General features: G+C 39.9%; 1 protein-coding gene and 1 non-coding gene across 2 annotated transcripts in view; one reads left to right on the forward strand and one right to left on the reverse strand.

Annotated features, from left to right (window-relative positions):
• The window catches only part of Dnaaf11 (dynein axonemal assembly factor 11), a 94,406-nt gene that overhangs the window by 29,252 nt on the left and 50,886 nt on the right, over positions 1-14,268 (reverse strand). The gene's annotated exons all lie outside the window — the stretch shown is intronic.
• Positions 9,419-9,525, forward strand: LOC119824153. The gene has a single exon (XR_005287073.1). It is a non-coding gene; the product is annotated as a U6 spliceosomal RNA (small nuclear RNA).

Consider the following 14,268-nt stretch of genomic DNA (forward strand, 5'->3'; position numbering starts at 1 on the left):
TAATAAGCATCTTGCTTTTATCCCCTTTTGGTTATTATAACAGTACCCGATTGAGATGGGGTAATTTGTAGAGGAGAGAGGTCTGTTTTGGCTCATAGTCTAGAGGCAGGGAAGGGCAAGATTAGGGGATGCATCTGGCAAGGGTTTCATTTTACTTCATAGCATGGCAGAAGTTGGGAAGGGAGACAGCTTGGGTGTGGGAGAGAACACAGGACTGCACTTCTGCAGTAGGGAATTCATTCCTGAAAGAAGGCAGGAACCCATTCGTCAGTGCTTCACTCCTACAACCTAAACACCTCCCTCCAGGTCCCACCCTCTGATACTCCCCATTAAGAAGCTAAGGTTCAGTTGTGAGACACATATTCACAACCTAGTTCATCTAGAGGCAGATGAGAGAGATTCAACCCATCTCAAGGGTATGTGCTTAGAGACTTGGCACTGTTAAATACTACTAAGAGTGATCATTTCCTAGGTTTTTACTGTGAAGTACCCTCTAATTTTTTCTGTTAGGGATGTGTAAATCAACCAGTTAAGAGTAGGCCATTCCTTCCCTTACTGACAGCTGACAGGTCCTTCCTTCATGCTTGGTTGCCTTGAGTGAGAAGCTGTCAGGTTAAGCAGCCCCTGTTTTTGTCCCTCAGGAAGTCCAATTTTTTTTTCTTCACATTCATGAGCACTTTGAGGAAACGTCACTCTAGCTTCAAGGGCCTCGCAAACCACAGTTGCTGCCCAAAGTAAAACTCCTGCTCCGGGAGGCCTTCCTCCAGGCTAGCGTGCTAATTTGGAAGACTCTGGTGATACTGCTCATCTTGTCATTGGTCTCCCTTGGGAAGGGGGGAATAGCACATCCCTGTTGAATCAGCAAAAAGCCTGTGATTGGTGCCATGCAAGGCTTATGGCTAGTAAGTATTGAAGGCTGGTGATGGGTGGCACTGAAAGACTTTCGAATGCAAGGCTGTGATTTCTAGCTATAGAGAGTCATTTCTAGGACTTGTGGGATTAGTCCAAGAGGCATCTCCAGTACACCCTGTCAGTCATGCAGCAATGACAAGTACAATAGAGGTTCTCCTAAATCATTTTTTATTTACTTGCAATCTTCATCATGGATAGAATGAGATAAGACGATTGTATAAAAAAGACAACTCCAAGGGGTTTTAGTCCTACATCCATCTAGCAGCAGCAAAAAGCCTCTGACAGCAGGCAAAGAGTCAAAGCTGGGGGTGTTAATACTCAAACCTTGGGAGCTTTAGCACAGGTTGTGGGCTGGGCTGTTAACACTCAAAGTGCAAAGTAATAACCCTTGACATAAATACCTACATGTATGTGCCTTTGGCTTTGAAAGCTGAGAGGAGTGAGTCTTGAGTCTTCAGGGTCTAGAACTATATAGGACAATGATTTCAAAAGTCTAGAGCTTGCTCTGTCATGAGCACCTAGACAGATGTCAGGTTTCTAAATATCATAACCGTAAGCCTCAGTTTCTCAGAGCCTCGTGCTGCATATTTCTGGGTTTGTGAGTCCAGGCTGTTAGACTCGGGGCTACCAACACTAAGGGAGCTGTGCTTTGTCTATGCATGTTTTCTATCTGAATGGAGCAAAATCATCCCCAAGTAACTACTGATGACAATCTGATGTGTCCAGATGATAAATAGACACAATATTCTTTTAACGGTGAAAGTGTTGGCCAGAAAGGGATTACAGAGAAAAGATAAAGTTCAGTTAATTGAACTGAGGCAATGAAAATGAGCAAATTCGAGAGACCTAACATTGAGAACCTGTGAAGCCTTAGCAGGAGAAAACAGGAAGGTTAGGAGGTGGATGGAGGAAAGAGATAGGCAGAAGAATGGAATATTTTCTAGGAGCTTATAAACTGGGGGTTAATGAGGAAAGTCAGAACCACAAGCCTCTGATGCCACTTCTGGTTGCCAGGAAACTGGATTTTATGCTGATAAAAGGGACATGCACAACTAACAAACAAGGATATATCCTGTGTCATTTTGTGAGCATTACCTTTGGAAAATATCTCAAAGTGTTTGAGGGGCCTTTGAGCCACAGACAAGAACAATGTCCTGAAATTAGTCCTCTGTCCATCCAAATGGCAGCTCAGTACACATGGCCTACTGCCTCTTCTCACAGTGGTGCCATTCGTGTTAGATAATAATGTGGGCAAGTAACCAGCCTGATACTCAAGCATACTCCAGTCTCACCCAGAAAAAAATCCCTAAGAATCAGAGACTCTTAAAGTAAACAGCAAGTACCTATTTCTTAATTTTTATAGATTCTGGTTTTTTATAAGACATTTCAAGTTTCAGATTTTCATCCACATTTAATTAACATCAGTGTCTGAAGGAGACATTGTCTGTCTCCTAACCACACCCTTTGAACTTGCGGTGTCCTCTAACAGGTTCTCATGCACCATTACCTCCACCTCTACAGCTTGGGTCTTCTCCCGGAAATAACACAGGAGTGCACCGTCTACTGTACCAAAACATTTGAAGTACTTGGAGCTTATCACATAACTACCACCTCACATCAGGTCATAGTCAGCAACAGCCGCTGGATTTAAACAGGAAGTGAACAGATATCCTAGTTCCCAGTGCTTCTCAGGTAAAAACGTCCTGATACAGGTGTTTCCTACAATATCCTCTAATTTTCTTACCAGGGTGGTTGGCCTAATACAGAGCTGTGTTTTGGTTTCTTCCCTTCCCTACTTCTTGACCATTATCCCTTCAGTTTAAAACCAACTGCTGTATTCAAATATCTAATATTCAGTTCCTATGAAGTCAGATTTTAAGATGTGTTTATAAATATGAAACTGTGGGTTGTAATTTAGTAGCCATAACAGCCATGGAACTCTGACTGTCACCTCCAGGCAGAAAAGCAACAAGCTAGCATGGCCAGATTCAAACAGTCACTGGGTTTCTATCTTACTGAGATGTTCTGAGTGTCTGTGTGCTGGATATTCATTTGAAGTAAATCAACATTCTTCAACCCACAATGAAGCCATGTCTGATGTGGGATTCCCCTCTGTATATTGTGCATATAATTGGTTAATTAATAAAGAAAACTGCCTTGGCCTGTTGATAAGGCAGAACGTAGGTAAACAGGGAAAACTAAATGGTATATTGGAAGAAAGGAGGCAGAGGCAGAGAGAAGCCATGTAGCCCTGCCGGAGACAGACACTGGAACTTTAGCCGGTCAGCTACAACCATGTGGCGAAACACAGATAATAGAAATGGGTTAAATTAAAGTGTAAGAGTTAGCCAATAAGAAGCTAGAGAAGTGATTTAATTAATACAGTTTCTGTGTGATTAATTCAGGGCTGAGCTGACAGGCAGCTGGGAAACAAGCTAATATCCTCCTTAAAACACGTGTCCTGATAAACCCATTGGAAAATATCTCTACACACAGTTGAATATGCACTTAGTAACATGGTCTACTGAACATCCTAGGTTAGGAGTATAACATATTTCAGTGTCTTAGCCGTTTGCCCTTATGATTAGGTGACTAACTGGGAGCTGTTATTATTGCACAGCAAGAAAAGATCGACCACATAAAACTAAGATAAAACAAAATCTGAAGAATGGCTTGAACTGAACACATATCATTATGAAACATAAAAGAGTTGAGTCATCATAAAAGACCATGTGAGTGTGTGTGTGTGTTGTGTGTGAGGGGGAGATCTTTGTTCCTACATAATACCTCTAGAACAGATTTCCATTTGTAGATATTGTTTATATGAGATTCCATTTCTTCAAGTTAAAGGCCCAATTTGAAGACCATTTTAAGATACGATGACAATTCACAAGACCTCTGGAGGCATGGCTTATTTCTTGTCTTGATTTGAAATTATAATGTAGTGAGGAGCCACGGGCAGGCCTGCTTTTCATCCTGCCCAGCTCCCGGCCACCGGCTAGCTTATGCCCGGGAAAGATTCTAGCATACATCCATCTTGGGCTGGAGCTTCGTTGCATCTCGCTCAGAGAGCAGAGGCAGGGCAATTGTCTGAGCCATCTACCTCACTTCCTTCTTCCTGTTCTGTCTACTCCACCCACCTAAGGGCTGGCCAAGGCAGTTTCTTTATTAAAACAGAAGACCTTCCCACATCATTATAATCCTTCAGAATCACATTTCAAAGTGGGAGGTCATATATGAGAGGCCCCCTCATTGACTAAATCTGAAATCCAGCTGTTTTTCTGTAATAACTGTAAAGACAAGTTTATCCTCAGCCTTCCCACTGGATCAGTGAACATAAATTGTTTATTATACTCTTAGGTACTAAACCTACTAAGATTTTTAACTCTTCTCACTAATTATTTCTCCTCATTATTTATTGGAAATTATCAGATGATGGAGCTCTGCTGACGTTTAAAGTTGTAAAATTATACAGAAAATGAATATACTGGAACAGACTGCCTACGAATGAAATAGAACATTCCCACTTTCAGGCTGTGGTATGAGAAAGAAGCATCCAATTTCCACTGTTCAAATACAGCCAGGGAGCAGACACATTTAGTGACACTTGGAGATATCCCATGAGAGTGGCATAAGAAAAGTTACGAGAGGAGCCAGTGAGTGGCAAGCAGCAAAGCAAGTAAGCAAACAAACAAACACACAAACAAAAGTCCTGCACACATGTCAGATGGGTGGAGGGTGAGAAGTGGTCACAGGAGATAGTAGTGTCGGTGATTGCAGACCGCAAGGAGATCTTTCAGGTGAGGGCACTTAGGGAAATGATCCTGTACTAGAGTTGGCTTGAAAGAGTGTGAGGAAAGCCACCAAATCAAGTGACAGCAATGCTGGTGAGGATGTGGGAATTAAAAAAAAAAAAGAACCTTTGTTTACTGCTTCAGTCATTACGGAAATCAGTATGGCGGTTTTGCAAAAGCTAAAAATGGAACTAACATGTGACCAATCTATATCACTTCTGGGCATATACCCAAAGGACTCTATGCACCACTACAAAAATTCTTGCTTATCCACACTTAGCTATGCATAAGAACTAAGAAATAGAACCAGCCTAGCTGTCCATCAATGGATGAATGAATAATGAAAATGCTGTGTCATGTACAATGGAATTTTGCTGAGCTATACACAAAATTGAAATTTGAATGCCAACAGATGGAACTAAGAAAAAAAGTACTCTGAGTGAGGTACCCAGACCCAGAACAACAAATGCCACATGTTCCCTATCCTATGTGAATCCTAGCTTCCACTCTTTAGATCTGTGTGTTTAACTTGGAGCTCCAATTGAAAGCCAGGAAAACAGAAAAGGGCTACTGGGTAGTGAATGCTTTAAGAAAGTGAAGTTAGGCAAATGAGGGCAGAGTACGGGAGATATAAGGAATCGACTGGGTTTGGGGGTTTGGGGACAATAGGAGGAAAAGGGGTCATATGAAATCAAAATGAAGAATATATGAAAAACGTCATAGGGAAACCTACTATCTGCAAGCTAATTATAAATATAAACTAAAACCTAAGAACTAGAGGAGCTCTCTTGCTTGACTGGATAGCACTACTCCTAGAAGTCATGGATTATTAAACAAAACCCCACAGGAACAGCTATGTTGTTTTTATGAGTTTTTTTCTTTTTCTTTTGGTTAAAGGGTACCCAGAGACCCTTAAAATTGCATGTTCTTGTCATTCTTCTTGGTTGTCCACCAGAATGAAATGATAAGATACCACATACCTTGGTTATAAGATATAGAGAAGTTATTGCAGAACTGAGCTAGAAAACCTGTCTCCTTTTGCATTAGCTTTCAAAATGCTGAAAGGTGCTATGTAGGTAGTAGGGAAGAAAAGGTATCAGCGGTCTTATCCAGCTGTGAGTCCTATGAACTACAAACCAACCCAGGCAAGGTATGTCCACAGCTACAATAGTGCCTCGACCATTAAGGCAGCAACCAACAGCTCTCTTAATGGAATTGAGGAACACTCTGCAGGAAGGAATTCATGCCTGGTGTTGTATTCCCAGGAGAACCTATGCCTGTGGATGTCATGAGCCCTAGGAGGGAATTGAATACCATCATTTAGCTAAATGGATATGACATCAAACTACCATCGCTACTCTTAGCTTAATCAGAAAACTGTCTCTTTACAGTGAATGGTCATAATACAGAGACTCTTGGCTGCCCGGTGTACTGAGAAGGGACAATTGATTGTACAACCCTATAACAGGACGTTTATGCCATCAAGTCTAGGCTCAGGAGTATCACAGGAGATGTGGAAAAAGAACTCAAGAGCCAGAAGAAAGGGAGAAAGGCAGTAGGGTGCTAATTGTGAACTCAGAGCAGCTGCACGTCCATGCAGTGGCAAGTCCCAGTACTGGATCTGTCAACAGCCAGGGATGGATAGAGGCAAGGCTAATGGAGCAATACCCTTCCATGCTGTACTAGTTGGCCATTAATGGATTCTGGTGGAAAGGGAAGTTATTAACTTCAGACATACCCACACTGATGAGCCCACCAAGCTCCACAGGATAGTTCCATACTTGTGGACATAAGATGGGCCTGGTTAAATCCAGTAGGTCACAAAACAAAATGAAAGAGAAATGAAAATTGGAAATGGGCCTGCAGGGTGGAGGAGGTGTTGACAAGGTTGGGGCGCTTAGAGAGTAGCCAGAATGCACTGTATACAGTCACAGAGTTGTCAATTAATCCTCCGAGCTTATTTTGGTCGTTGTGATAAAATATGGGGACAAAAAGCAACATAAATGAGGAAGTGGTTTATGTGACTTGTAATACAATTTATTGCCTATCATTCCAGGGAAGTTAAGGCAGGAATGCAGGCAGCTAGTCACATGGCAGTCATAGTCAAGAGCTAAGATAGAATATATTTTTGCTTTCCCGATTGCTCTCAACTAGCTTTCTCCTTCCTCATGTTGTTCAGTTGCCTAGGGAATGATGCTGTCCACAGTAGACTGGGGCATCCTACATCAGTTAACAGGCCCCTATAGACATGCTACACAGACCAACCTCATTTAGCTAATTCCTCAATAACACTCTTTTTCCAGGTGATTTTAAGTTGTATGAGATTGACAATTAGAACTAACCATCTCAGAACAAATTTAGTTAATGAAAATATATAAATAAAAGATGTCCATTTTAAGAGTCCTATAATAAATCAGACCAGGGCAATAGGGAGGGTGTTTTTTATTTTCTAATTTTTTTAGAAGGAAAGTATTTCCTGGATGTTTTTAGTATAAGATCCAGATAAATAAACTTCACTGAAACAGTACAGAGAAACAGAATTGCCAAAGGGGAATGAAATCATTCTTTGAAACTTGAGTGGAAATAGGATCTAAGCCTCCTGGGAGAAAAGAGGTGGGAAAGACCACAGGTTTATACAACCAGAAAAAGGCAGGGCAAAGGAAGGACTAGAAGGGTTGAAGTCGGTGGTGATAACCTTTCAATGCTTCCATTTTCTCAGGGATGGAAGTTTCAGGAATGAGTTCAAAATAGAAGAATAGCACTCTGAATGTAATAGACAAGCCTGTGAGGTAACCAGTGAGCACTCCGGACCCACACAACAATCAGAGAATAAGAGTGAGTCTATGTCGGCTATACCACTTGCTTATGTGAGTGGAAAAACATGTGTCTGAGTAATATGGAGGAAGGTAGTCCAGGTTTTATGCAATTATGGCCTGTTTTGTTAGCCTTAATATGCAACCTTCATCTCCTGTGTTTGGTGTAAGCAGAGACAGACAATATGTTCACCAACCAAAATGGAAATGCATTTTGCTGATCAATTCCAACAACAACTTCCTTAATCTCCGTTAATTATTCTGAAAGGCATCCCAAAGGAAATCATGAAGTATGGAACACTCCTATAATTTGTCAACTGAAATGTAGATGGGAGTTTAACTCATGAATCAGTTTAACCTGATTGAAGTGAGCAAGGCTTCTCAGTGCACGCAAAATTTCAGTTGAATCTTGTTAAGCTGGACTGGGGTGAGATGGCAAGCCCAACATCCCCAGGCAAATGTTGAGAAGACCATCATATACAGATTACTGAGTCTAATAACACATCTGGAAATGGGCTGAACGGCGAGCATACGCTCTGGGAAACTGTGAAGAGTAGCCTCGCTCAGAATAGCAACTAAGATTATAGATCCGAAAAAGTTACACATGTGCAGCAGCTGTGCAGAGCGGACCGGTGAAAGACGAAACCTTCTGAGGGACAGAAGTGTCACAAAGGAGAAGGACGTTATTGTGTTTCAGGTTTTAATCATGTAAATACATCCATTCATCCCATCTACAATCTACAAACAGCGCATACTCAGAAACTGCCATGGCTTGGATGTGGTTTATCCCTATCAAAGTTTATTGCCCAATGTAATCATACCAAAAGTGGGAGGGCCTTTAAGAGGTGACTGAGGCAGGGCCCCTTTGTGAAGGGATCATGCAAGTCTTATGGAGGATTAGTTCCCAAGAGCAGTCTGTTACAAATGGGCAAGCTTAGGGTCTCTCCACTTTCTTACTGATTCTCCTAACACATGGTACTCTGTCCATCACTCTTTGTCTCCAATCCCATGAACGTTCCACGGTACTTCATGTATCATGTTCCCATCTAGCCAGGGGATCCTTGTCAGGTTCTTGCACTATTTGTTCTTCTAGAACTAGAGTTATGAGTCAAATAAGCTTGCTTTCTTCATAACTTACCCAAACCAGGCCATCCTGTTATAGGCCACAGGGAGTGGGCTAAGATAATAATTACAAAGCAATATTAACTGATATTATAGTATAATATTAATAAATAGTAACAAGCAATATTAATCAAAATTATGCATGTCTAAATACAAATAATATTATGTTCCAGACACTGTTCTGGGTGCTTTGTTTTGTAGCAGTTTATAACATGCTTACAAAAACTTCTTGAGGCCTGAACTATTACAATCACTTTATAAATGAGGCATCAGAGGCACAGAGGAATTAGTAATTTTCTAGGGGTCACACAGATGCTAAATAAAACTAACAAGATTTGAGTTGGGCGCTCTAGCTCCAGAGGCTATGCTTTTAATCTTTGCATTCCACCGTGTCTGATGGATGGCAACAGAAACCTCAGTGGGCTTCTTTTAGAGGCAGAATCTGATAGGCGTATTTTAAATGCAATCTGAATAATACAAATGGGAAAAATGTGAAATAGCTAGAGATAGTTAATAATTAGGATGTTAATTAATTAGAATGTTTTAAAAATTCAAATTCAGTTACTGTATTCACTCATTCAAATACATATATACATTCCTTATCAGGCTTTATTTTAGGTCAGAGCAACAAGGCAGTTTGGAAAAGGCAAAGCCATGTGTTCTCTAGAGGCTTATATTCTTGTCAGGGAGAAACCGACAGAGAAGGAAACTCCCAGGCAATAAATGCTATAAGGAAAAAGTCAGCAGAATGAAAAGCATTCTTTAGAATGCAGGTGGGTGCTCGATGTGGCAGCACATATACTAAAATTGGAATGATACAGAGAAGGTTAGCATGACCCCTGCACAAGGATGACATGCAAGTTTTTGAAGCATTCCATATTTTTAGAAGACATTTCATATTAGTCACAGGAAAAAATCCATCAAGAGGAAATCTTAATACTGTATGTCTATACCCTAAATACAAGGGCACCTAATATGTAAAAGAAACACTACAAAAACTTAAATCACGCATTAAACCCCACACACGAATGGTGGGAGACTTCAAAACTCCCCTCTCACCATTGGACAGGTCTGTCAGACAGAAAACTAACAGAGAAACAAGGGAACTAACAAATGTTATGACTCAAATGGACTTATCAGATATCCATAGAACATTCCATCCAAACATATAAGAATATGCCTTCTTAGCACCTCTGGAACCTTCTCAAAAATTGATCACATACTAGGTAACAAAGCAAACCTCTACAGATACAAAAAATTGAAATAACCCCATGTATCTTAGCGGATCACCATGGCTTAAAATTAAAATTCAACAGCAACACTAATTTCAGAAAGCCCACAGACACATGGAAATTAAACAATGCTCACCTGAATCATCAATAGGTCAAGGAAGATATAATGGAAGAAATTAAAGGCTTCCTAAAATTCAATGAAAATGACCACACAACATACCTATATTTATGGGATACAATGAAAGCAGTGTTAAAAGGAAAGTTCATAGCACTAAGTGCCTGCATAAAGAAGCTGGAAAAATCCCACACTAGTGAGTTAACAGAACACCTGAAAACTCTAGAACAAAAAGAAGCAAACTCACCCAGGAGGACTAGATGGCAGGAAATAATCAAACTGAGAGCTGAAATCAACAAAATAGAAACAAAGAAAACAATACAAAGAATAAATGAGACAAAGAGTTGGTTCTTTGAAAAAAATCAACAAAATAGACAATCCTTTATCCAAATTAACCAAAAGGCAGAGAGAATATCCAAATTAACAATAATCAGCCGGGCGGCGGTGGCGCACACCTTTAATCCCAGCACTTGGGAGGCAGAGGCAGGAGGATCTCTGTGAGTTCGAGACCAGCCTGGTCTACAAGAGCTAGTTCCAGGACAGGCTCCAAAGCTACAGAGAAACCCTGTCTCGAAAAACAAACAAACAAAAAAAAAAAACAATAATCAGAAATGAAAAGGGGGTATAACAACCGACACGGAGCAAATACAGAGGATCATCAGGTCATAATTTGAAAACTTGTACTCCACAAAATTGGAAAACTTAAAGAAAATGGACAACTTCCTGGATAAATATCACTTACCAAAATTAAATCAAGATCAGATAAGTAAATTAAGTAGACCTATAACTGCTAAAGAAATAGAAATGATCATCAAAAGTCTCCCAACCAAGAAAAGTCCAGGGCCAGATGATTTCAGCATGAAATTCTATAAGATTTTCAAAGAAGAACTAATACCAATACTCCTCAAATTGTTCCACACAATAGAAACAGAAGGAACATTGCCAGCCCCAGAAAGACAAATATCATATGTACTCACTCATAAGTGGCTTTCAGACATAAGTCAAAGAAAAACCAGCCTACAAATGACAATCCTAGAGACCCTAGACAGCAAAGAGGATCCTAAGGGAGACACACATGGGTATAATCTACTTGGGAAGTAGAAAAAGACAGCATCTCCTGAGTAAATTGGGAGAACGGAGATCATGGGAGATGGTAGAAAGGGAGGAGAAAGGAAGGGAGGGGAGGGGAGGGAAGAAAATATATTGCTCAATTAAACAATTAAAAAAAAGAATACAGGTGGGGGGGGGGTGAGGAACCACCTCCTTGATCAGAGAACAGCTGAGAAGAAACCTGAAGGACAGGGCACTTTATGAGAGTGGCTGCTTCCAGGAACGAAGAGCCAAGCTCCCAATGAGTTTAGCAACAGAAAATTGAACCTTGGTCTATGTGACATGAACAGACTTAAGCTAGTGGAATTTGCCTGCTGGTCAGTACTCTGTACAGATCTGAGCATCTTTATGAGTAAGAAAAGAGAAAAAATATTTTGGACATCATGAAAAAGATGTGTTTACTACATAGCCAGGCCTAGTAGCTCAGATCTGTATTGCAGCAACTCAGGAGGCTGAGGCATAGGACTGTAAGTTCAAAGCTATTTTACGCTGCACAGAGTCCAAGGATAGACCAGGAAACAGTGAGAGCATGTCTCAGTGTAAAAAAACTGTAGAATAAAGGTTGAGGATGTGCAGTTCAACAGTAGGACTGCTACCTAGTATGTACCAAGCCCTACATCCAGTTCCTACTTACTGGAAAAATAGAAAGAAAAACATGTTTCTGATTCTTTTATCTCAATAAAAAGGGTTGTGTCTTTGGAAAATGAACACAAATTTCCACAAATCCACATGATATGATCATTGCCATGTCCAATCAAGCAGGCCAGCCTTTCACATTGTTCTTTACAAATACACCACCGACAGACATCAACTCATGATACACTCTGATTCAGATGACCCAAGCAGTCTAAGACACAAATACTATGTTAGATGTCCTGGAAATCCTAGTTTCTCTTAACATGCTAACAGTACTATTCTATGAATGAACTGAAATGCCATGTCTGATTGAATTGATTTTTATTCATTTTTAGGTGAGACAATACATTTTTATTTATTATGTAAACCTCTTTGAATCAGAGTTTTCTGTTGCCTGAGGCCAAAGGCATCTTAATTGTATGGTTTTCTTTTTTTTTTTTTTTTTTTTTTTTTTTTTTTTTTTTTTTTTGGTTTTTCGAGACAGGGTTTCTCTGTGGCTTTAGAGCCTGTCCTGGAACTAGCTCTTGTAGACCAGGCTGGTCTCGAACTCACAGAGATCCGCCTGCCTCTGCCTCCCGAGTGCTGGGATTAAAGGCGTGCGCCACCACCACCCGGCTTGTATGGTTTTCTTTTATCAATGAATTTTATGTACTGTATATATTTAAGGTTTGCATGACCTTACAGATACAGTAGATAATGAGAAGGTCCGCTCAGTAAACTTAGCATATCCATCACTCACAGCTACCCTTCACGCAAGAACAATTATAGCCTGTTTATAGAGTGTGGATCTCAAATGCAAATTTCCTAATGCTAACTCCTATGTTGTCCATTATCTCTCCAGACTGGCTCATCCTGCATTTATTCTACTCTGTCCTCAGACTTGCCTTCTTATTTCTATCATGCTTTATCGCCATAATTTTGTTTTGGTTTTTGCTGTTTAGAATATGTAAATATTATTTTTTAAATTAACTCACAAAGCTACTAGGTTCCCACATTGGGTTTTCATATTCTCTTTTGGTTGGTTCTCCCATCCCATCTCTCTGCCTTCACCCCTTTTCTTGGTATTCATTTGAGGTTATTCTCCCTTTTGTTTTGTTCTAGTATCTTTCCCAATCCCTCCCTTACTCTCTTAAAAGTTTTTTATTTTATCCAGCCATAGGTCCTTTCCAACTTTCCTGGCCTTTACCCATTTTACCACCATCTTCACTATAATTTTGTTTTCTATCTCTCTATATTTGATTTTCAGAAACATTCCACCTTAAGGAATCTTGCGCATGTTCTTTCTGTGCCTGGCTTGTCCCACTTAGCATAATATTCTCCAGGCTAATCCACCCTATGGTAAACATGCATATACCTTTGTATGAATATATATAATAGTATATATAATAGTTATCATAGATTTACATGCGCAAAAGCTTTTTAAAATAAATTTACTCATGAATTTGTACTGAGGTTTATTCTTATAATACATTTTAATATTCCAAGGGTTTTTCTTAGTAATCATAATTCAGACCAGTCTCATGCAACTTCCTCATAATTCAACAAATACAGACACGTGGAATACCTCATTGGGTTCAATGACAGTATTTTAAATATTTTACTCAGAAGCAGTATTACGAAGGTGTTAGTTTTCAGTAACACTTTAACTATAATATAAATTAGCTTAATTTTATTCATTAGCATTTGGTGATTCTTAGAAAAAATATTTGTTGTCAAGTTTATAGGCTCATGAATGAACAACTTTTAATTTTAGGCAAAAGGTATTTATTCTCTGAGATCTGATTTTAGTGATTCCTTTTTTTTTTATAGCGCAGTGGTACAAGATGGCTAATCTATACCTGGTTGCCCTCTCTCGTGATCTTAGGAGATAATCCCTCAAAGAAAAACATTTTCTAAGTCTATTTCTGAAGACAGACTAGAACCAGTTCTACACGGTCTATGTGCACCATCTCACCTAGATTTTATTCTTAACCATGCTAAATATGCTATGTTTTTTACATTTTAACATGAAACACAAGGGCAACTATGAAAAGAAGAAGAAACCCTACTCCTCAGGAGGTTAAGGCAGAAAAATACTGAATTTAAGTCTCATTCAGTTATGGAAGTAAGACTTACCCCCAAAACAACAACAAGACAAACTGCAACAGGCAAATGCAAACAGGAGGCTGTGTTCATTTAAAAGGCTCATAAAACAGACTACAAAGACAGTTATGGCACGGGGTTTTAATCCCAGCACTCGGGAGGTAGAGGCAGGTGGATCTCTGTGAGTTCAAGGCTAGCCTGATCTACAAAGCAAATTTCGGGACAGCCAGAGCTGTTACATAGAGAAACCCTGTCTTGAAATACCCCCACCCCAGCAAAGAATAGCGGTTATCATTTCATCATTATCTTGTCAGTTATACTAGAAGTTTCCAAACAACGGGGGGGGGGGGGTTGCTGATCATGATGTCCCGCAAATGTCTCTTTTGAGTATGGAGGTAATTATGTTCTTTCTTAGATTTCCCTGCAGATGTTCTAGTTAATATAGGCACACT

This window comes from Arvicola amphibius, chromosome 9, assembly GCF_903992535.2.
Source record: "Arvicola amphibius chromosome 9, mArvAmp1.2, whole genome shotgun sequence".
In the NCBI taxonomy this organism is placed as follows: domain Eukaryota; kingdom Metazoa; phylum Chordata; class Mammalia; order Rodentia; family Cricetidae; genus Arvicola; species Arvicola amphibius.